Raw genomic sequence first — 9,804 nt, 5'->3', positions numbered from 1 at the left:
TTAAGAAAGATTTGTGTGAATTAAAAGTTGAGAGCAATTTTATGAGAATCTTTGATCAGAGCTGATTGTTACCTTAATTAACTGTTAATCGTATTTCTCTAATTTAAAAAAGTTAATTTTATAAGAAAAACATAAAAGAAGATTAATTATCTAAATGGAAAATATTGGGCGTAATTATGGGATTATTTATGTTTAAGTTGTGCAATTGTCAATTTTTCTCTAAAAAAAATCAGAAGGTGAGTTCTACACGGGGTCTTAATAACTTATCCTATTTTCAAAAGTGAATGCAAATAAGTTAAAAGTTAGAGGGTTTTTCTGGAAGTTGTTTTCTAATAATCCCCTTTTCTGGACATTTAATAACTCGACTTTGCCGCTATTTGAGCCCTAACTCTTCAATTTTATTTTATTTCACCTATTGAATCAGAGTTTCTCTTCGATAAAAATAAAAATAAAAAAATCAGAGTTCCTCCACGGTTAAACGAAGACGACAATGGCAGACGTATCAACAGCTGCCCCTTCACTTGATTTTTCCTGTGCTTCTTCATCGTCTACTCCATCTCCCCATGAAGACCTATCCAAATTAAACATGGATGATCTGAAAATTAAAGATGATGACTTCAGCGAGAAAGAGTCGAATCAATCTGATGATTCTGTAGTTCAACAAGTATGATCCTCTCCTTTCTTCTTTGTTTTGTGCATATTTTAAATTAAGGATTATGGTCCTCTGTGTTCTCTTTTTAAATTATCTGAGATTTTATGGTGTTAATAAAATCCTTTATTTGGTTGTATGACAAATAGAATTATTGGCTTTGTATGTATGGATATGTTTTTCCTATTAGGGTTTGTGATCTTTGGAAGAAAAATTATAATTTATATGAATATTTTACCTGTTCTGCTCCATATTTAGGGTTTATGAGCTTTATTTTACTCATGAAAGTTGTTACTTTGTATTAGAAAACATAAATAATTTGTCACTTGGGTGGAGCTAATTTTTGTTTCTTCTGATATGTAATTTCGAGGTTGATTTTATTTTTTTCTCTGTAGGTTACATCACCATATACTTCAGCAGCTGGGTTCCATGATTTAAACTTATCGCCTGAGTTATTAAAGGGACTATTTACCGAGATGAAGTTTGAAAAACCAAGTTATGTTCAAGCAATCACTCTTCCAATGATATTGACTCCTCCTTACAAAGATTTGATTGCTCAAGCTCATAATGGTTCTGGTAAAACTACCTGTTTTGCATTGGGGATGTTAAGCCGTGTCGATCTTACTAATCCCAAAACGCAAGCTCTCTGTATTTGTCCCACAAGAGAACTGGCCCTTCAGGTTTTCACCCTTTTTCCATTCCCTCCCTCTTATTTCCTTGTTTATTTAATACATGTTGCTCAATGATTCCAGTTTTACCATTTAACCTGCTCTTTTCTATTTCCAGCGTCATATTACGCATTTCATTGAACTGGGTTCTGCTTTTTGTATTAATACACTTACCTAACAGTTCCAGTTTTTATTGTTGTGGCAAATGGTTGCAGACTTTGCAAGTTCTTCAGAAAATGGGGAAGTACACTGGGATTACTTTAGCATCTGCAGTGCCCATGGACAGAGGAAGTTATGGCAGAAACCCCCCGTCATTTCTATTTGCACAAGTTGTTGTTGGTACTCCTGGCACCTTAAAGAAAATGTTGTCTCTGAGGAAATTGAGCACTGCTGCTGTGACAGTCCTTGTTTTCGACGAGGCTGATCAAATGCTGGCCGAGGTACATATTTACATTACTTATGTTTTTTCTCGTATGCGGGGATGTCTGCAGAGTATGTTCTGTTTTTAACTTGGTTTTTTGTACAACCACTTTCTGGTATGAACTTGCTAAATAAGTTATTTTGAAAAGTCAGGGTATCTTCCACACGCTTTCTACTCTTTTCAAGAATTTGTCTTGTGTGTGTTCTCTGTTGAACTTTTACACTGAAGTAGATATTTTCTCTCTGAAAGTCATTGTAGTATGTTGTTCGACTTTGTTCTGTGGATAAATCAGCTAATACTGAAAGTAGTTGTTACACGGTTTCTAATGAAAATATGAATTTGTATAGGACGGCTTTCAGGACGACTCTTTGAGGATAATGAAGGAAATTCAAACAAAAAGCGGTAACTGCCAGGTCTGTCAAACTTTTCAGCGGTATTTTCTTGGAAGGTTCTTAGTGATTATTTGTTGGTTTTCACTTTCTTTCATCAGGTTATTCAATCAAAGATAAATTTCTTGTTTGTCATACTTTTGAGTGGTATTTTCTTGGAAGGTTTTCAGTGATTGTTTTTTTTTTTTTTTTTTTTAAGTTTCTTTCATCATATTATTCAATCAGAGAAAAATCTCTTGTTTGTCATACTTTTGAGTGGTATTTTCTTGGAGGGCTCTCAGTGATTATTTGTATCTTTTACGTTTCTTTCATCATATTATTCAATCAAAGAAAAAATTCTTTCTTGAATCTAAGTGTTCCACATATCAATCTTTATCACTATAATATAAAAACAGTTACCTTCAAATGTAAAGAACAGCGCTTTACCTGTTTTTTTTTTCCGATATTTGTTCACAGGTGCTTTTCTTTTCTGCCACTTTTAATGAGGCTGTGAAAAGTTTTTTATCAAGGGCTGGGAAGGACGACACAAATAAAATCTATCTGAATAACGAAGAGCTATCCTTGAAAGCCTTGAAGCAGTACAAGGTTTATTGCCCTGATGAGCAAGCTAAGATTAAGGTGATAAAAGACAGAATTCTTGAACTAACTGAGAATTTGGGGCAGACGATTGTTTTTGTCAATCGTAGAGAGAGCGCCAACATGTTACAGAAGGCGCTTACTGCTTTGGGTTATGGAGTAACCATCATTCATGGTGCATTCGATGTTGATAAGCGTGACACGATAATCAATGAGTTTAAAAATGGCTTGACTCAAGTTCTGATTTAAACTGATGTTATTGCCCGAGGGTTCGATCAACAGCAGGTGACCCTTCTCTTCCTTTCGACTCAAATGCTTCTACCGAGTGCATGGGGTATTGGACACATGTTGATCTTAATCTCAAATAAATTGCAGGTTAATGTGGTCATCAATTATGAGGTTCCAATAAAGCATAATACTCGAGAACCTGATTATGACGTCTACTTGCATAGAATTGGTAGGGCGGGTCGTTTTGGTCGTAATGGTAAGATTCTCAACTGGCTTATGCTTCTGCTTGTCACACGTGCATATTGTCCGTATTATTTGTGTATATTTTGTGTTTTGATTGCGAGAAATCTCAGTTTATTATGCTAGTTCCTGAAAAAGTTCAGCCTTCTTGTTGGGCCTGTGTTTGTATACCTACCTAAAGTTTGATGATGTTGTTTCATGGTATCATATACTGCGCACTAAAAGAGGGGATTAGTAAAAAATATAGTTCCTTTTTTCGTTTGTATTGAACTTGATGGATTTATTTTTTCCGTCGCTTTTCTAAATAACTTTCCTTGCAATTCTCCAGGGGCTATATTCAATCTTATGTTTGATAGAGAAAAAAAGCTTATGGAAAAAGTTGAACACTATTTTCAGGCACAAGTGAAAGAGGTAATGTTCAGTTCTTTCTCTCGCCACTTATAAACATTCTTTCTCATAGATGATTGAATAGCAATGTAGAGAGCCGAGAGGAGTGAAATTCTGTATGAAACCTGTACTGTAGTGGCTATGTCGAGCAGGCTTTTTGTAAGTTCTTCGTAGTGGTTAGGTCTGCGCAGAAACCGAATAAAACCTGATAACTAATGCATTTTAGTTAAGCTTTAGTGCAACTTAACCAAAATAACAGAGCCAATATGAAGATTTCAAAATTAATTTCTTCTTTGAAAATTTGACTTGCCTTGGTAAAAAGAGAACAGATTTTTGATTCGGTAGTTGCTCTTCTGTTATAGATAAATTGATCAACATTTATTTCTCGTGTTACTTGATGATGCAGATTCCGTCCTGGAACAGTGAGAATTGTTTTCAAGATGCCCTGAAAGCAGCTGGATTACTTTAATTGTGGCGTAAAAAGCAATGTTTTTAAAATTGGACTGAAAGATCAAACCATATTCAAGAAGGGTTCATGGACCGATTTTCTTTGGGGTTTTTATTTTACTAATTAATAATTGGGTAATCTACATAAATCCCCCAAAAATGCTATAGTGTTATGTTTATACCTCAGCATTTTGATTTTGGCAAAAATCTCCCAAAAAATAAGAAAAGTTTTTAAAAATCTCTCATAGCCCAAAATGGACTAAATAATATATAAAGTTGGACAATAATGCCCTTCTCTATTAAAACAAGTGACCCAGAAATAAAGCTTAGAAAAAGATATGTCGATGTTGATGTTATGGTGTACGATCGGCAAGGTCCTGCGATTCAAGTCTTCATCAAAATAATCTTAATATTAAAAGTGGGTTGAACAATCAGAATGGGAGGAGGAGCAATCATAAGAGCGGCGGCAAAAGCTGTTGGATTGGGAATAATGAACAGTGGAATCTGAGATGGTCGCCGGAGTGGGAGTGATGAACAGTGGAATTTGAGGTGGATTATCATCGTCAATTTTGTTTGAACAATCTGCTCACAACAGAATAAAATTACTTGTAGTGCTGAAATCAAATGGTTTCAAAGGCCAGTTTTTGAGATTGATGATTGGGAATTTGTTGGAATTTGAATCAGAGGAAATTTTGTCTCATCTAGATAAACCATTGCCGTGTCTCATGTTTGGAGGTCTATCTGCTATTAAAGAAGGTAGAGCTGCTATAAGTGAAGTTAATGATGAATTAGAGAAGTAAATGCTTTTTTAATGAGAAAAATGCTTTCTTTTATAATTACGAAGGTTTTAATTTTTTTATTGCTTTGTTATAATTAATTTTTTTTATCTTTTTATTTAATATGTTCATGCTTCTGAAAGTGTTCTAATTGCAAGCAATAAAGGTTTCTCATGTCATTATGCGGTAAGCATGATGGTAAAGAAAGCCTATGTGAGGTTAACACAAGACTGATGCCTTGGAATCATCTAAATTAGTTGGCATGTTTATACAATTACATGGCACACCTGCATTGTTAATTGAACTATTTATCACATATATAACGTAGATAATAAAATACAAAAATTTTAATAAATGTACATGAATATTTTAAATTACTTTATTTTGTCGTTTTTATATTTATTTTTAAAAGTACAAATTTTCTAATAATTAATTTGATTTGAGTAAATTAATATTAAATATAATCAGTTTATTAAAAAATACATATTAGATTAATTTATATTAAATTGATATTAAATTTACATAAGGTGATATTAAGTTTACATTGAGTCTATATAAGGTTCATATTGAGTTTATATTAAATTTACACTGACCATTACGAAAATTTTTAAAAAATTTACTTTCAATTTACTATAAGTTTATTTGTCATTTTATAATTTTATTTTTAATATTATAAACTATTAATAAATTAATTTGATTAGAGTAAATTAATTTTAAATTTATAATCAGTTTACTAAAAGTTTATATTAAATTAGTTTATATTGAGTTGATATTAAGTTTACATTGAATTTATATTAGGTTCATATTGAGTTGATATTCAGTATACATTGAGTTGATATTTAATTGATATTAAATTTACTTTGAGTTGACATTGAGTTGATATTAAATTTATATTGAGTTTACATTAAATTTTTATTGTCTAAAATTTTATTTATATAAAATGTCAGTTAAGATTGTAAAAAGTAATAAGATAATCTCTATAAAAAAAAATAAAAAAAAGGGTGCAAAAATGACCCTCATGTATACCTCGTGTCTCTTGTTGGCACCTCGTGTATTTTGAATCTTAAATATGACTTTAACGTTGACAAAAAGTATAAAAAAAAGCAAAAAAAAATGGACGACATTAAACATAAATGAGTAAGGATTAAACAAAAATATTAACGGAATGGTCATCTTTAATACCTTTTTAAGACGTTACGGTCATTTTTGAGATCTGAAATACATGAGGTTCTAATATGAGACGCGGACTATATATTGGGGTCATTTTTGCATTTTTTTTTCAAAAATAAATTAAAATAGTTCAGTTGATATAGGTTCACATCAGGTTAACATAAGGTTGATTTTCGGTTTTATAGACTGTCAAATACAATACACTTAAAGGAGATATTCAATTTGTATATTAGACTAAATTTCAAAATTCTCTGCATATAAAATGTCATTTAAGATTGTAAGAGCATGAAGACAAATTTTGTAAAAAATTTGAATGAATATAGTTCAGTTGATATGGGTTCATATTAGGTTCACATTAGGTTGATTTTTCGTTTTATAGACTATCAAATACATTTCACTTAAAAGAAATATTCAATTTGTATATTACACTAAATATCAAAATTCTCTCAATATAAAATGTCAGTTAAAATTGTAAAAGCAGCAAGACAAATTTTATTAAAAATTGAATTAAGATAGTTAAGTGGATATAGGTTCACATCAGGTTCACATTAGGTTGATTTTAGGTTATATAGACTGTCAAATATATTTCTCTTAAAAAATTTATTCAATTTGTGTATTACATTAAATCTCGAAATTCCCAATATAAAATGTCAGTTAAAATTGTAAAGAGCAAAAAGATAAATTTTATCAAAAATTGAATTAAGGTAGTGGTTTATATAGTATTCTTATTCTACAAGCTTAAATTATACAAATTGTTTTTCTTGTTCATTCATTTTCAAAGAATATAAAGTCTTTTTCTTTTTCAATTGCAAATTTCATACTTTTCAAGTGTCATCTTCTGCAAAATGAGACTAAATGTGTAAGATTTGAGGTGTTGAATAGAAATTTGAAAAAAGACAAGCCAAATGTTAGCATTACATTTTATCTGTATCAATCTTTCCCTTGTTTCCTGCTCTTATATATACTCTCTAAGGAAATTAAAAGCACAAGAACACAATTACCCTATGAAAAAAGATTGAAAATTACTTAAACAAATTGAAAAAAGTATAGCCTCCAACAACCGCCGGTTGTTGCTAGTTCCGTTTGCAGTTTCTGTTGCATCAACATAAGGTTTCTTATTTCTAACAAAAAAACCATTCTTTTCACCATGAACAACCTGTTAAGCAATTTTCTCAAGGTTTATTTCTTAATTCTCTCATACCCCCTGCTATACTATTTTTTAAAGATGTCAACTTTAACCACATGAACGTCGTCTTATTCTCGCCGTCGGTGATAAACTACTCTCCAAATTCCTCTTTCAACATTTTCACCGTCGCGGCCTCCTCTGCCATGATCGGAGTTTCGTCGGAAGTAGATCTTGTTGCGATGTGAAACGAGAAGAACAAAGCCAAAGAAATAAAAGAATCGATCACCTCTCCCAACCAATCTATGTGCTGCTCCGCTGTTCATAAGTCGAAGAGTTTTAGCTAAGCCACCATAGATTGCCGACCAACAATCGCCGACTATAATCGTATGTAGAGTGCCGTCCATGGTAAGCTTTTAGAGGAGAAGAAAAAGGATTGAGCGTGTGTATTACACACACAATAGTAATGTACAAGTGAGGGATAAAATAGGAAAAGAAATGTTATTTAGGTACACATGAAAACAGATTTTAAAAATTGAGAGATTACTGCAAAAAAGAAAAATGTGAGTCACTAATATAAACTTTTCAATTTTTGGGTGATTTGGTGTAATTTTCTCTTAATAATTATGTAAGTTTGGGAGTTCCACATCGTCCTGCGGGCTTTTTTTTCTTGTCATGGACAAAGTGTTACTTGTTGATGTTGTTCAAGTTTATTGTTGTATAATTAAATTATTAGTTGATCATTTATTATTTGGCTATAATTACATGTTCTTTAAATCCACTATAATATTTTATGTCTTTTCTCCTCCTTTCAAAATAGAACTTGAAACCTTTAGGCTATCCTTCTTAGCAGCATACCTATATAAAATATCCGCACACAGCTGATGTTCTTGATCTTTTTTTGAAAAAGTTGTTTGCATGTCTATTTAAATATAGTTTGTCCCTAATTACCCTAATTATTCATTAAGGTTAGTCCTGCTCTCTAAATACAAAAACCCAACCTTCTATCTAATATCATCAATTAATTTTACTTCATTTAATCTCAACTATTACTGCCATTCAATCTCTGGTCCGACGACTGTCAGTACGGCTGCTTATTCTCCAACAATCGAATGCAGATTCCGTCTTGGAACAACGAGAATTGGTTTCAAGATGCCCTGAAAGCAGCTGTATGGCGTAAAAGCAATGTTTTTAGAATTAAAAAAAAAAGGTCAAATCGTATTCAAGAAGGGTCCATGGGACCGGTTTCCTTTGAAGTTTTTAATTGAGGAAATTAGACATACCACTTATTTTTTAAAAATAATTCTAAAAATACGTGGCCTTCTATTTGTTTGCATCTAAAACTTATTGTTTACTGTGCCACGTACTAACACGTGTTTTTCTCCGCATTCAACACTCTTCTTTTCTTTTTTCTTGTAATCTTTCTCTACTTTGAAGCTCATCTTCTTCTCCGACAATCGAATGTCCTCTACTGCCAATAAATCGGTAGAAATTCTTCATACTATCTTTCAATTAATTTAAATGATGTAAATTTCGTTTTTTAGGGTACACTAACATGTCGTTACCGGAGGATCGGTTTCGGCTAGCTTTTGCAGACTGGTGTGTTTTTGTTCTATAAGTGTAATAAAACGGTGTTATGTATTAGAAATAGAGAGCTTGTGAACTAAGAGGTTGATTGTTTGATTGGCAGTGAAAATGGTCCGACTTTAATATTATTGGCTGAGAATGATGGAATGGTGGGGAATGCATCGGAGAAGAGAAGTCCATTTGAGAAATTTAATAATTCGGGGTTGAAGCATTTGTTAGTTTTGGATGAAGTTACAGGTTGTTCAATTTCTATTCATACATTTGTGATATGAAGGTATAACAACAACAGCGCCGATTGGTGAAATAAAACAGCGACGGTGCTTGTTGTTTCTCCAGCATTTTGAAAAGAATGTTTGTTTGAAATTTAATGAATATAAGAGCAAAGATCTGATTTCATTTTTATAGTTTATGTGGCGCATTTAATGTGTTTGATAAAAGGCCTAACAAATAGTGACTCTTTCTTTTTATCCTTTCTTTCTTTCACTTATGATTAGTTTTTGTTTAAATACAGGTGGTTAGTGCTTTTGGTATGGCTCATCATGATGAAGATGATAAGAATAAGGTCGCCGGTCATGAGCATCACACTACTACTTACAAGGAAACTAAGTTTTAATTATGAAATGGACCTAAACTTGTTTACTATGTTTTAGTTCCTTGTTAATGCATGGTTTTCTTGTTTATGAGACCTATGGCCATATGTTGGCTTCTGTAAAAATAAAGAGTCTCTATGGAGATTGTTATGAATTGCTGCCATTATGATAAATACTTTGTTATTGGATACGTTATTGTGTTTACTTGTGCTAAAAAAAGTTTTAAATTTGAGTTGTTTGTAAGTATATAATTACTCACAAATATGATTATTTAATAATTAAAAATGAAGAAAAATAATAAGTTTATTTTATGTATTTTTTATATATATTTTTATAAAAAATAGTAAATATATTCTGTGTATATTTTGTGTATACTTTATAAAAAATAATAAGTATATTCTATTGTCTGCACATTTTGTATATATTATATTTTTTTAGAAAATAATAAGTATATTTTGCGTATATTTTATATATACTTTATAAAAAGTAATAAATATACTCTATATATTTTTTATGTATTTTTTGTGTATACTTTATAGAAAATAATAATTAT

At 31.4% G+C, this 9,804-nt stretch overlaps 1 long non-coding RNA gene and 1 pseudogene across 2 annotated transcripts; both read left to right on the top strand.

Moving 5' to 3' along the window:
- The first annotated feature begins 358 nt into the window (after nucleotides 1–358).
- On the top strand, nucleotides 359–4,841 carry LOC126673883 (DEAD-box ATP-dependent RNA helicase 38-like; annotated as a pseudogene).
- Nucleotides 4,842–8,364: 3,523 nt separating this feature from the next.
- LOC126673884 (uncharacterized) lies at nucleotides 8,365–9,452 on the top strand. 2 transcript variants are annotated; one of them, XR_007639388.2, is made up of 2 exons: nucleotides 8,365–8,898; nucleotides 9,173–9,452. It is a non-coding gene; the product is annotated as an uncharacterized LOC126673884 (long non-coding RNA). The 2 variants fall into 2 exon arrangements; XR_007639389.2 differs by having other exon boundaries at nucleotides 8,365–8,935.
- Nucleotides 9,453–9,804: the final 352 nt, after the last annotated feature.

Source organism: Mercurialis annua, linkage group LG3 (assembly GCF_937616625.2).
Source record: "Mercurialis annua linkage group LG3, ddMerAnnu1.2, whole genome shotgun sequence".
NCBI lineage: Eukaryota > Viridiplantae > Streptophyta > Magnoliopsida > Malpighiales > Euphorbiaceae > Mercurialis > Mercurialis annua.
This window is presented reverse-complemented; position numbering and strand designations above follow the sequence as displayed.